We start from the raw sequence: 11,829 nt of genomic DNA on the forward strand, positions 1-11,829 counted from the left end.
AAAAAATTTTTTAATTACGTTTCCCTGATCAATTTGACAATTCCCAGGTAGGTTCTTCACTGTGTTGTCTCCATACAAAAACCCTGTCCTGTTCTCCTTTATGCCCAGCATAAAACAAAGACTCCCTGGTCTGCGACTCTCATAGCTCTCCCTGGCACCCTTTTTCTGAGTTCAACCATCAATTATTCAACAAACATTTACTGAGGCCAGGTGCCACGGCTCACATCTGTAATCCCAGCACTTTGGGAGGCTGAGGTAGGTGGATCACCTAAGGTCAGGAGTTTGAGACCAACCTGGTGAAACCCTGTCTCTACTAAAAATACAAAAAATTCGCTGGGCGTGGTGGTGGACATCTGTAATCCCAGCTACTCCAGAGGCTGAGGCAGGAAAATTGCTTGAACCCAGGAGGCGGAGTTTGCAGCGAGCCGAGATCAAGCCACTGCACTCCAGCCTTGAGCAACAAGATCAAAACTGTCTCAAAAAATAATTTACTGAGCATCTACTGAGCTAGTACCATTCAAGGGCCTAGTGCCTCAGCTACAAAGGCAAGTTCCTACTGCAGAGAGAGGGAGACACGGAGGGCAACAATACAGGCAACAGAGACCCAGGGGCTTGAGAGAGGAAGTCTGTCCAGGGCCCTGGTGGAAACAGAGAAGGAAAGACTCCACAGAGTAGAGGAAGCCAGGCTGAGGCTGGAGGATGACAGAGTGTATCAGCTAAGGTCTCAACAGAAACAAATGGAACAATGGAACATTCATAAGAATAACCAAGGAGAGTTCATCAAGGTGCAATTCACAAAAAGAAGGAAAGACAAAAAGGGTCCATGGAGCACTCTGGGGCTGGAAGCAGCGGGGAAGCTTGGCTTGTAGGGGTCAGGGATGGAATGCTTGTCAGAACCTGGAGAAAGGTTGCTGCAGAAGAGGCCCCACAGGAGTGGAAGCCTTGCAGGGTCTGGAAGGGACTGAGCAGTGGAATACTTCACCTTTATTCCACTGCCCTCCCAATTGCTGCTGGGGGTTCCCATCGGATGTACCCACAGAAAACAGGAGGGCAAGGGACGCCATGGAAGCTCAGCCTGCCGGGGCATGAGGCAGAGTGCAGAAGATGGAAAGAGGTCTGAAAGGCAAAGAGAAAATGTCCAGGCCAGGTCAGTGGCTCACGCCTGTAATCCCAGCACTTAGAAAGGCTGAGGCGGGTGGATCACCAGGTCAGGAGTTCAACACCAGCCTGGCCAACATGGTGAAACCCTGTCTCTACTAAAGATGCAAAAATTAGCTGGGCATGCTGGCTCATGCCTGTAATCCCAGCACTTTGGGAGGCCCAGGCGGGCAAATCGCAGGAGGTCAGGAGTTTGAGACTAGCCTGACCAACATGGTGAAACCCCATCTCTGCCAAAAATACAAAAGAAAAAAATTAGCTGGACATGATGGCATGTGCCTGTAGTCCCAGCTACTTGGGAGGCTGAGGCAGGAGAATCACTTGAACCCAGGAGGTGGAGGTTGCAGTGAGCTGAATCATGCAACTGCACTCCAGCATGGGCAACAGAGTGAGACTCTCTCTAAGGAAAAAAAAAAAAAAAGAGGCCAGGCACGGTGGCTCATGTCTGTAATCCCAGCACTTTGAGAGGCTAAGGCGGGCGGATCACTGGGTCAGGAGTTCAAGACCAGCCTGGCCAACATGGTGAAACCCTGTCTACTAAAGATACAAAAATTAGCTGGGCATGGTGGCGCGTGCCTACAATCTCAACTACTTGGGAGGCTGAGGCATGAGAATTGCTTGAATGGAGGGGGACGCGGTGGCTTACACCTGTAATCCCAGCACTTCCCCGGGAGGCAAATGTTGCAGTGAGCCAAGATCACACCACTGTACTCCAGCCTGGGCTACAGAGTGAGACTCTGTCTCAAAAACAAAAAGAAAAAAATTTCTAGAATCTAGTTATTAGGGGGAGCAAACAGAAAGAAGGCAGCCCAGAAGTGAAGAGAGCCTGGCTCATCCAGGAAACAGAAACACCTGGTTGAGCCGGGCATGGTGGCACGCCCCTACAATCCCAGCTACTCAGATGGCTGGGATGGGAGGATCACTTGAGCCCAGGAATTCAAGACTAGCCTGGGCAACATAGTGAGACCTTGTCTCAGTGAAACACAAAATAAAATAATTAACCAGGCAAGGTGGCATGCACCTGTAGGCCCAGCTACTCAGGAGGCTAAGGTCAGGGATGGTTTGAGCCCAGGTGTTCAAGACTGCAGGGATCCATAATCACACCACTGCACCATAGCTTGGGCCACAGAGTGAGACCCTGTCTCCAAATAAATAAATAAAAAGACCAGGTACAGTGGCTCATGCCTGTAATCCCAGAGCTTTGGGAGGCCAAGATAAGAGGATTGCTGGAGGCCAGGAGATTGAGACCAGCCAGGGTAACATAGTGAGATCCTGTCCCTGTTATAATATTTTTATTTATTTATTTTTTATTTATCTTGAGATGGAGTATCTTTTTGTCACCCAGGCTGGAGTGCAGTGGAGCAACCTCGGCTCACTGCAACCCCCCTCTCCCAGGTTCAAGCGATTATCCTGCCTCAGCCTCCTGAGTAGCTGGAATTCTGTAATCCCAGGCACGCACCGCCACACCAGGCTAATTTTTGTATTTTTAGTAGAGATGAGGTTTCACCATGTTGGCCAGCCTGGTCTCCAACTCCTGGCCAGGTGATCCGCCTGCCTTGGCTTCTCAAAGTGCTGGGATTACAGGCATGAACCACCACCCTGGCATCTATTATAATATTTTTAAAAATCAAAAAAAGAAAGAGAGGACAGATGGAGGGAGGGAGGGAGGAAGAAAAGGAAAATGGAAGGAAGGGAGGGAGGAAGGAGAAAGGAAAGGAGGAACAGAGGGAGGAAGGACAGAAAGGAAAAAGGAAGGAAGGGAGGAGATAGGAATGAAGGAAAGAAGGTAAGGAGGAAGGGAGGGAAAGAAAAAAGACAGGCTTGCTTTGAAATGCAGAGAAAGGAGACAAGCTTGAAGTGGACCAGGAGCAGACCATTAAGGGCTGAATATATCCTGATAAGAGGCTTTAATCTTATTCCAGGAGCAACAAAGAGCCTGGGAAACAGGGAAGCGATGTCATTAGAGTTTAGTGAAGCCATCGTGGCTGCAGGAGGAGAGAGAAATGACCTGAACATGGGGTATCCAGCTGAGAGGCGAGAGCTGATGAGGGTTGAACCAAAGCAGTCACAGGTGGATGGAGAGGAAGCAGGCCAGTGGTATTAACGAGGTGGAGTCTTAGAACTTATTTTCTATCTCATGTGAGTTCTAGGTACCATTGCTGCATAACAACCTCTCCGCCAGACTGGTGTTAAACTATAACAATTTTATCATGTTCACAAATTCCATGGGTCAGTAATTGAGTCAGAACTCAGCTGCGGTGGCTGGTCTTTTCTTCACAACGTCTGGGGTCTCAGCTGTAGAGACCAGAATGGCTGGTGCAGGGCTTAACTTGGAACAGCTGGGGGTTGAAATCACCAGGTGCTTTACTCACATAGCTGATGCCTGAGCTGGCAGGACCCAAAGGCTGGACTCAGTTGGGGCTGAAGATAGAAACACCAACATGTGACCTCTCCATGTGGCTTGGGCCTCTCTCAGCAAGGACACTGGGCCCTGTGAGGGGACACCCAAAGGATGCATATGAAAAGAGGAGGGGGACACGGTGGCTCACATCTGTAATCCCAGTGCTTTGGAAGGCCAAGGCAGAAGGACAGGTTGAGCCCAGGAGTTTGAGACAAGCCTGGGCAGCATAACAAGACTCCATCTCTACAAAAAAATAAGAATGAAATACTAGCCAGGTGTGGTGGCACACATCGGTAGTCTCAGCTACTCCGGAGGCTGAGGCAGGAGGATCGCTTGAGCCTGAGAGGTTGAGAATGCAATGAGCTATGATCTCACCACTGCACTCAGTCTGGGTGACAGAGTGCAACCCTGTCTCAGGAAAAAGAAAAGAGAGAGAAAAGAAAAGAGGGTATTCGAGAGAACAAGGGGAAAGCACCCAGCCTGGGAGGGAAGTAACATAGAAAGACATTTCCACCGCACTCTATCAACCAAAATAGTCATGAGGTCACCGGATTCCCAGGGAGAGGACCTCTACCCCAGCCTGCGGAAGGAGTGTCAGAGAATTTGGTACCATTGTTTAGTTTTTGTTTGTTTTTTGAGACAGAGTTTCACTGTCATTGCCCAGGCTGGAGTGCAATGGCCCGATCTTAGCTCACTTCAACCTCCACCTCCCGGGTTCAAGCGTTTCTCCTGCCTCAGCCTCCCAAGTAGCTGGGACTACCCCACTGTGGCAAATTCTGTTCCCCACACTCCATCCCCCAAACCTGATGGTTCTCTCTCTTGACCCTTGTCTCCAAGTCTCCTCATCTCAATAAAGGGCACCTACCTCCCAGGTGCTCAAGCCAGAAAGCCAGTGTCACCCTTTCTTTGTTTTGTTTTGTTTTTGAGAGTTTCACTCTTGTCGTCCAAGTTGTAGTACTGTGGCATGATCTTGAACTGCAACCTCCGCCTCCTGGGTTCAAGTGATTCTCCTGCCTCAGCCTCCCGAATAGCTGGGACTACAGGTGCACACCACCACACCTGGCTAGTATTTCTGTATCCTCAGCACTCAGCACCGGGCCCAGCCCATCATAAATATTTATTGGATAAATGACAATAACTCCTGGGCTTCCAACTTGGTTGCTTACAGGAGGAGCCACTTTGTTGCCCACTCTAGTCAATAGGAATGACATATTTTGGCCAACTGTGTCTCAGATTCCTCTGTTTGTTTGTTTGTTTGTTTGTTTGAGATGAATTTAGCTATTGTTGCCTAGACTGGAGTGCAGTGGCACAAACTTGGCTCACTGCAACCTCCACCTCTTGGGTCCTGGTTCAAGCAATTCTCCTGCCTTAGCCTCCGGAGTAGCTGGGATTACAGGCATGCACCACCATGCCCAGATAATTTTTGTATTTTTAGTAGAGACAGGATTTCACCATGTTGGCCGGGCTGTGGTCTCGAACTCCTGACCTCAGGTGATCCACACTCCTCAGCCTCCCAAAGTGCTGGGATTACAGGCATGAACCACCATGCATGGTAGATTCCTCTGAGTAGTTTTAGGAGCTTTTCAGGCAGGGCAGGTGGATCTGACCCGGGGCAAAGGGATAAGGAAAGCTGTGAAATGTGGACTTGGGGGTCACTAAGAAGAAGGATGAAGAAGGCCAAGAAATATGGCTTAGAATGTTTCTTCATTCACTGAGGGACCTGTGATGTGCCAGCCAGAGTCCCCGCCCTCAAGGAGTTCTCGGTCTGCCAGGAAGCAGAAGGGTCCCATGCAGAGGGGCTCCATGCTATGATGTACCTGTGCTAGGGGCAGTGGAGCCCAGGCAGCCCACAGCAGGCAAATGCACTGGGCTTCTCCCCAGGTATCTTCTCCCAAGGCCTGAGCCTTCACTGCAGGCTCCACCTGCCAGGAGGGTAAAGTCCCTGCACAGGCATCCCCAGCCTGCTTAGGGGGTAGTGAGGGGCAAGGAATAGTTCCTCCGGGTAAAACAGATAATAAGAATAAGACCCTAGCACAGGCGGTAGCTCAAGCCTATAATCCCAGAACTTCGGGAGCTCGACATGGGCGGATCACAAGGTCAGGAGTTTGAGACCAGCCTGGCCAATATGATGAAACCCTGTCTCTACTAAAAATACAAAAATTAGCCAAGCGTGGTGGTGTGCACCTGTAGTCCCAGCTACTTGGGAGGCTGAGGCAGGAGAATTGCTTGAACTCGGTAGGTGGAGGTTGCAGTGAGCCGAGATTGCCCCACTGCACTCTAGCCTGGGGGACAGGGCAAGATTCCATCTAATATATATATATATATATTCTTACAGTGTAATAGTCAGTGACTAGTGCTCGGCAGACCCCAGTGCTGATCTAAGGCCGCTGTATGAACTCATTGTACCCTCCCAACCAGCCCAGGAGGAGGCATCAGAGGAGTAAGGCTGGACATCATCAGCACAAGTCTCCGGAAGGTCACCCCACTGATAACAGGCCTGGAGGGTTAACACTGCAGGGATTTGAGGTAGACATATGGAGGCACTTCCCGACCACGAGGACTGTGAGAATCTGCAATAATGTACCCTTCAGAGTACAGGGTTGTCTGGAACTCAGACGGTGCATGGGAGAGAGGGGGATGGGCAGCAGATGACCTCACTCACTATAATGTCCTGAGCGCCTTACCCCGCCAGGCGCTGACCTCAGACTGGTGGAGGGGACAGATGGGACGAGATCATTCAGTACAGAGTGCGCCCAGCGCTGGAATGACCACGTCCCGGGACAGAGAGGGAGGCGCCGCCTGCAGGGGTGTGAGAACCAGAGAAAGGTTTTCAGATGTCGCCTGAACCTTTGACCTCAACCGAAGATGCGCAGCGAGAGGTCGGTGGGTCGACGCCCTCCGCCTCCCCCGACGCCCCGGTGCGCAGCCCGCGCGCCGTCACTTCCTGTGGGCTGGGCCGGGCCGCGACCGGAGATGGGGGATGCAGGCTGCGGGTGAGCAGCGGCGACGGAGCCACCGGCTGTCGCCTCGGCGTCCCCAGCCCCGCCCCGCATCGAAGCTGCGCTCGCGGGGTGGGCCTGGCCATCTTCGCGCGGTGGCTGGGAGCTCCCACGGTACCCTGCCTGTGCCCCTCTCCCCCATCCAGGACCTGGGCTGGAGGTGCCGAGGAGCTCCGGGAGCCTGGGGTGCACGCAGGGAAGTGCACCCGGCCGCCGGGGTCACAAGAGCCCAGGGCTTCACAGTGCCCAAGGCTTGGAGGGCATCGAGCCCACCGAGGGCCCTTTGCCATCAGCGCCGTATTTTGATGCCCGCGACAAGAAACACCACGAAATAGGTTTCCTGACACTCAGGTGAGGTGCCAGGTCCGGGATTACCAAGGTCAGGTCAGGTAGTCTATATTTGCCACCCCTGGGTCGGCTCTCTAACCTGCTTGACTGCATCACAGGAAAAGGCCTGAAATGGACCTGGGACTTGTTGACCGGTAGCTCATGGAGCCTGAAGAATTTCGTCCTTGAAGGCAGACCTGATTTTCCTCCTCATGGAAGAGTTTAGGCCGGCCATAGGGTGTTTTTCTTTTTTTTTTTTTTTTTTTGAGATGGAGTCTCGCTCTGTAGCCCAGGCTGGAGTGCAGTGGCACGATCATGGCTCACTCCAACCTCCACCTTCCCGGTTCAAGCGATTCTCTTGCCTCAGCCTCCCGAGCAGCTAAGACTACAGGCACGCCATCATGCCCAGCAAATTTTTGTATTTTTAGTAGAGATGGGGTATCACCATATTGGCCAGGCTGGTCTCAAACTCTTGTCCTCATGATCCACCCACCTCGGCCCCCTAAAGTGCTGGGATTACAGTCGTGAGCCACCATGCCCGGTCCTAATTATTTTATTTTATTTTAGATGGAGTCTTACTCTGTTGCCCAAAGCTGGAGTGTAGTGAGGCCATCTCGGGTCACTGTAACCTCCACCTCCTGGGTTCAGGCAATTCTCCTGCCTCAGCCTCCTGAATAGCTGGGATTACAGGCATGCACCACCACGCCCAGCTAATTTTGGTATTTTTAGTAGAGATGGGGATTTTCCGTGTTGGCCAGGCTGGTCTTTAAACTCTTGACCTTAGGTGATCCACCCACCTCGGCCTCCCAAAGTGCTGGGATTACAGGCATGAGCCACCATGCCTGGCTTCTTCTTCTTTAATAAACTATTGGATTAAAGTATAATATATCTTCAGAATAGTGCACACATCTTAAGTGTACACATGGGTGAATTTTCACAAAGTGAACTCACCTGTGTAACCAGCACCCAGATCAGAAGATAGAATTCTCCTGAATGGGATTTAGTGTTTAAAATTCTCCCGAGTGGGAGTTAGTGTTTAATGATACAGAGTTTCAGTTTGACAAGATGAAAATATCTATGGAGATGGATGGTGGTGACAGTTTTACATTATACGTTATTTAATACCATTAACTGTACACTCAAAAAAGGTTAAACAGGCCAGGTGCAGTGGCTTACGCCTGTAATCCCAGCACTGTGGGAGGCTGAGGCAGGAGGATGACCTGAGGTCAGGAGGATGACCTGAGGTCAGGAGTTGGAGACCAGCCTGACCAACATGGAGAAACCCTGTCTCTATTCCAGAGGTTGAGGCAGGAGAATCACTTGAACCCAGGAGGTTGCGGTGAGGTGACATCGGGCCACCAGTGCAATCCAGCCTGGGCAACAAGTGAAACTCCGCCTCAAAAAAAAAATTAGGCCGGGTGTGGTGGCTCACGCCTGTAATCCAAGCATTTTGGAGGCCAAGGTGGGCGGATCACCTGAGGTCGGGAATTCAAGACCAGCCTGACCAACATGGTGAAACCCTGTCTTTAAAATAATTAATTAATTAATTTGAAAATAAATAAATTAATTAAAAAGTTAAATGGTAAATGATAAATCTTATGTGTATTTCGCTACAATTGCAAAAAAAAGAAAAAAATTCACTGGGTATGGTGGCACAAGCCTGCAGTCCCAGTCATCCAGGAGGCTGAGGCAGGAGGATCACTTGAGCCCAGGACTTTGAGATTACAGTGAGCTATGATCATGACACAGCATTCCAGCCTGGGACTCCATCTCAAAAAAAAAAAAAAAGTTAAAAAAATTTTAGAAAAAGATTCCCAGCCGCTTAGAATTCTCTACATACCTTTCCAAAGCCAAATACTATCTCGGTTCATTTTGCCAGTTCTGAACTTTATTTATTTATTATTTATGTTTTATAGAGACAAAGGGTGGTTGTGCTGCCCAGGCTGGTCTCAAATTCCTGACCTCTTGCCTCTCCCTTCTGAGTAGCTGGGATTACAGACACATGAACTTTATATAAAATGGAATCATGTGGTGCTGTGATAGAATCATGACCCACCAAAGATATCGGCATCCTAATCCCCAGAATCTCTGAATATGTTACCTCGCCCAACATAAGAGACTTTGCAGATGTCATTAAGTTAAGGACATTGAGACAGAGAGATGATCCTGGATTATTCAGTGTGCCCAGTTTAATCACAAGAGTCCTTTCTAAAGGGGAGGGGGAGGGGTCAGAGTGATGGGATGTGAAAAAGGACTCCACCCTCTGTTGCTAGCTCTGAATATGAAGAGGCCCTAAGACAAGGAATATGGGTGGCCTCTAGAAGGTGCAAAAGACAAGGGAACGGATCCTCTCCTGGAGCCTCCAGTAAGAACACAACGTCTACCAATGCTTTGACTTTAGCCAGTGATCCTTGTCAGACTTCTATGGAATTGTAAAATAATAAACTTGTGTTGTTTCAAGCCATTACCTTTGGGGTCATTTGTTACAGAAGCAAGAAGAAACAAATACAGGTATTTACTCTTTGTGTCTGACATCTTTCACTCAATTTTTTTTTTTTTAACCCAGGCCCATGACAGTAGATCATTTTATTTGTACTATATAATATTCCATTACATGAACATGCCACATATGCTTCGTCAACCGTTGATGGACGTCTGTGTGGCTTCCGGTGTGGGCTCTTATGAGATAATGTATGTACATATTTCTGTTGCACATATATAGGAATAGAATTGCTGGGTTACAGGGTATGCTCACTGGCAGCCTGTCATGCATCCCCAACTCTTTCAAAACGAAAGGACTTATTCCCTCAGCTGCTGGGAGGACCCCTGGCTGGCAGTCCCAGCTGCCAGGCCTCTGTGCAAACTAGCCTCAGCTGAAGAAACATTTCTTTGGCCAAGGTCACACATGCCTCCTAGGGATGACCTGTGTCATTCAATGACTGGTTGATATGTAAGAGTGGGAGATATAAAGCTGCCCCCTACTTTATACTTGCAATAGCTTTGAAGGGTATCCCCAGATTCAAAGTTCTTCAGGGATCAGAGGAGGCTTTTGCGGAGGCTACATCCCAGCCCAGTTCTCCCTCCCCCTAACCCTGCTTCTCTCCCTTTCCTGTAGGTGTTGATCTGAGAGCACTTCCTAGTCAAATTCCTCTCTTTTTTTTTCCTCTCTAATCCAATATGATGGATAACACTAATCAGCTTCCTGCATGCTAATCTCCATCTCAGGATCAGCTGCCTAGGAAAACAATCTACAACAGCCTACATTATTCAGCTTTCGTGGTTATCAAGCAGTTTTTTTTTCTTTCTTTCTTCCTCAACCCCCCGGCCCGCCTCCATGGAGTCTCCCTCTGTCGCCCAGGCTGGAGTGTAGTGGCACAATCTCAGCTCATTGCAACTTCCGCCTCCTGGGTTCAAGCGATTCTCCTGCCTCAGCCTCCCAAGTAGCTTGGACTACAGGCATGTGCCATCGCACCCAGCTAATTTTGTATTTTTAGTAGAGACAGGGTTTCACCGTGTTGGCTGGGATGATCTTGAACTCCTGACCTCAATTGATCCACCCGCCTTGGCCTCCTAAAGTGCTAGGATTATAGGTGTGAGCTGCCACACCTGGCCATGTCAAGAAGTTTTCTAAAGTGGTTGTCCTCTTATGTACTCCCTCCAGCAGTGTTATTTTGTATATCCTCTTTGGTCAATTACCTGATCAAATCTTTTACCCACTTTTCTACTGGATGAGAGAGTTCCAGTTGCTCAACGTTCCTGCCAACATTAGGGTTTTTTTTGTTTTTTTTTTTTTTGAGACAGCGTCCTGCTCTGTCACCCAGGCTGCAGTGCAATGGCATGATCATGGCTCCCTGAAACCTCAACCTCCTAGGCTCAAGTGATTCTCCCACCTCAGCCACCCAAAGTAGCTAGGACTAGAAGTGTGTCACCATGCTCACTTAACTTTTATTTTTTAATATTTTGTAGAGATAGGGTCTTGTTATGTTGTCCAGGCTGGTCTTGAACTCCAGACTCAAGTGATCCTCCCACCCTACGCCCCTACAAAGTGCTGAGATTATAGGCATGAACCACCAAGCCTGGCCTGTGTTTTCTTTTCTTTTTCTTTTTTTATTTTTAAAAAAATTTTTTAGAGACAAGGTTTCACCATGTGGCCAGTCTGGTCTTGAACTCCTGACCTCGTGATCCACCTGCCTCAGCCTCCCCAAGTGCTGGGATTACAGGTGTGAGCCATTGTGGCCAGCCTTTTTTTTTTTTTTTTCCCTAAAACCTCTCTGGTGATTGGTTAGTGGTACCTCATTGTGGTTTTAATTTGCATTTTTCTAATGGCTAAAGAAGTTGATTACCTTGTTGCATGTTTATTGGATTATTTGTATATCCTCTTTGGTGAATTGCCTGATGAAATCTTTTACCCACTTTTCTACTGGGATGGGTATGACTATGTAGATGCTCTTTCTATATTCTGGATACAGGTTGTTTGTTGGATATATTACAACATTATTCCGAGATTCTCAACAGCACCAGCACATTATGGGTCCCAATAAAATGAGTTACATGAGGCCAGGCGCAGTGGCTCAAGCCTGTAATCCCAGCACTTTGGAAGGCCGAGGCGGGTGGATCACGAGGTCAACAGATCGAGATCATCCTGGTCAACATGGTGAAACCCCGTCTCTACTAAAAATACAAAAAATTAGCTGGGCATGGTGGACCGTGCCTGTAATCCCAGCTACTCAGGAGGCTGAGGCAGGAGAATTGCCTGAACCCAGGAGGCGGAGGTTGCGGTGAGCCAAGATTGCGCCATTGCACTCCAGCCTGAGTAACAAGAGCGAAACTCCGTCTCAAAAAAAAAAAAAAAAAAAAAAATGAGTTACATGAATGCTTGAGTCTGAAAACTAAAACTACTCTAAGGAAAGAATGCTTGGACAGATGCAAATATGTATGGTTTTA

This window comes from Callithrix jacchus, chromosome 5 (genome assembly GCF_049354715.1).
Source record: "Callithrix jacchus isolate 240 chromosome 5, calJac240_pri, whole genome shotgun sequence".
In the NCBI taxonomy this organism is placed as follows: Eukaryota; Metazoa; Chordata; class Mammalia; order Primates; family Cebidae; genus Callithrix; species Callithrix jacchus.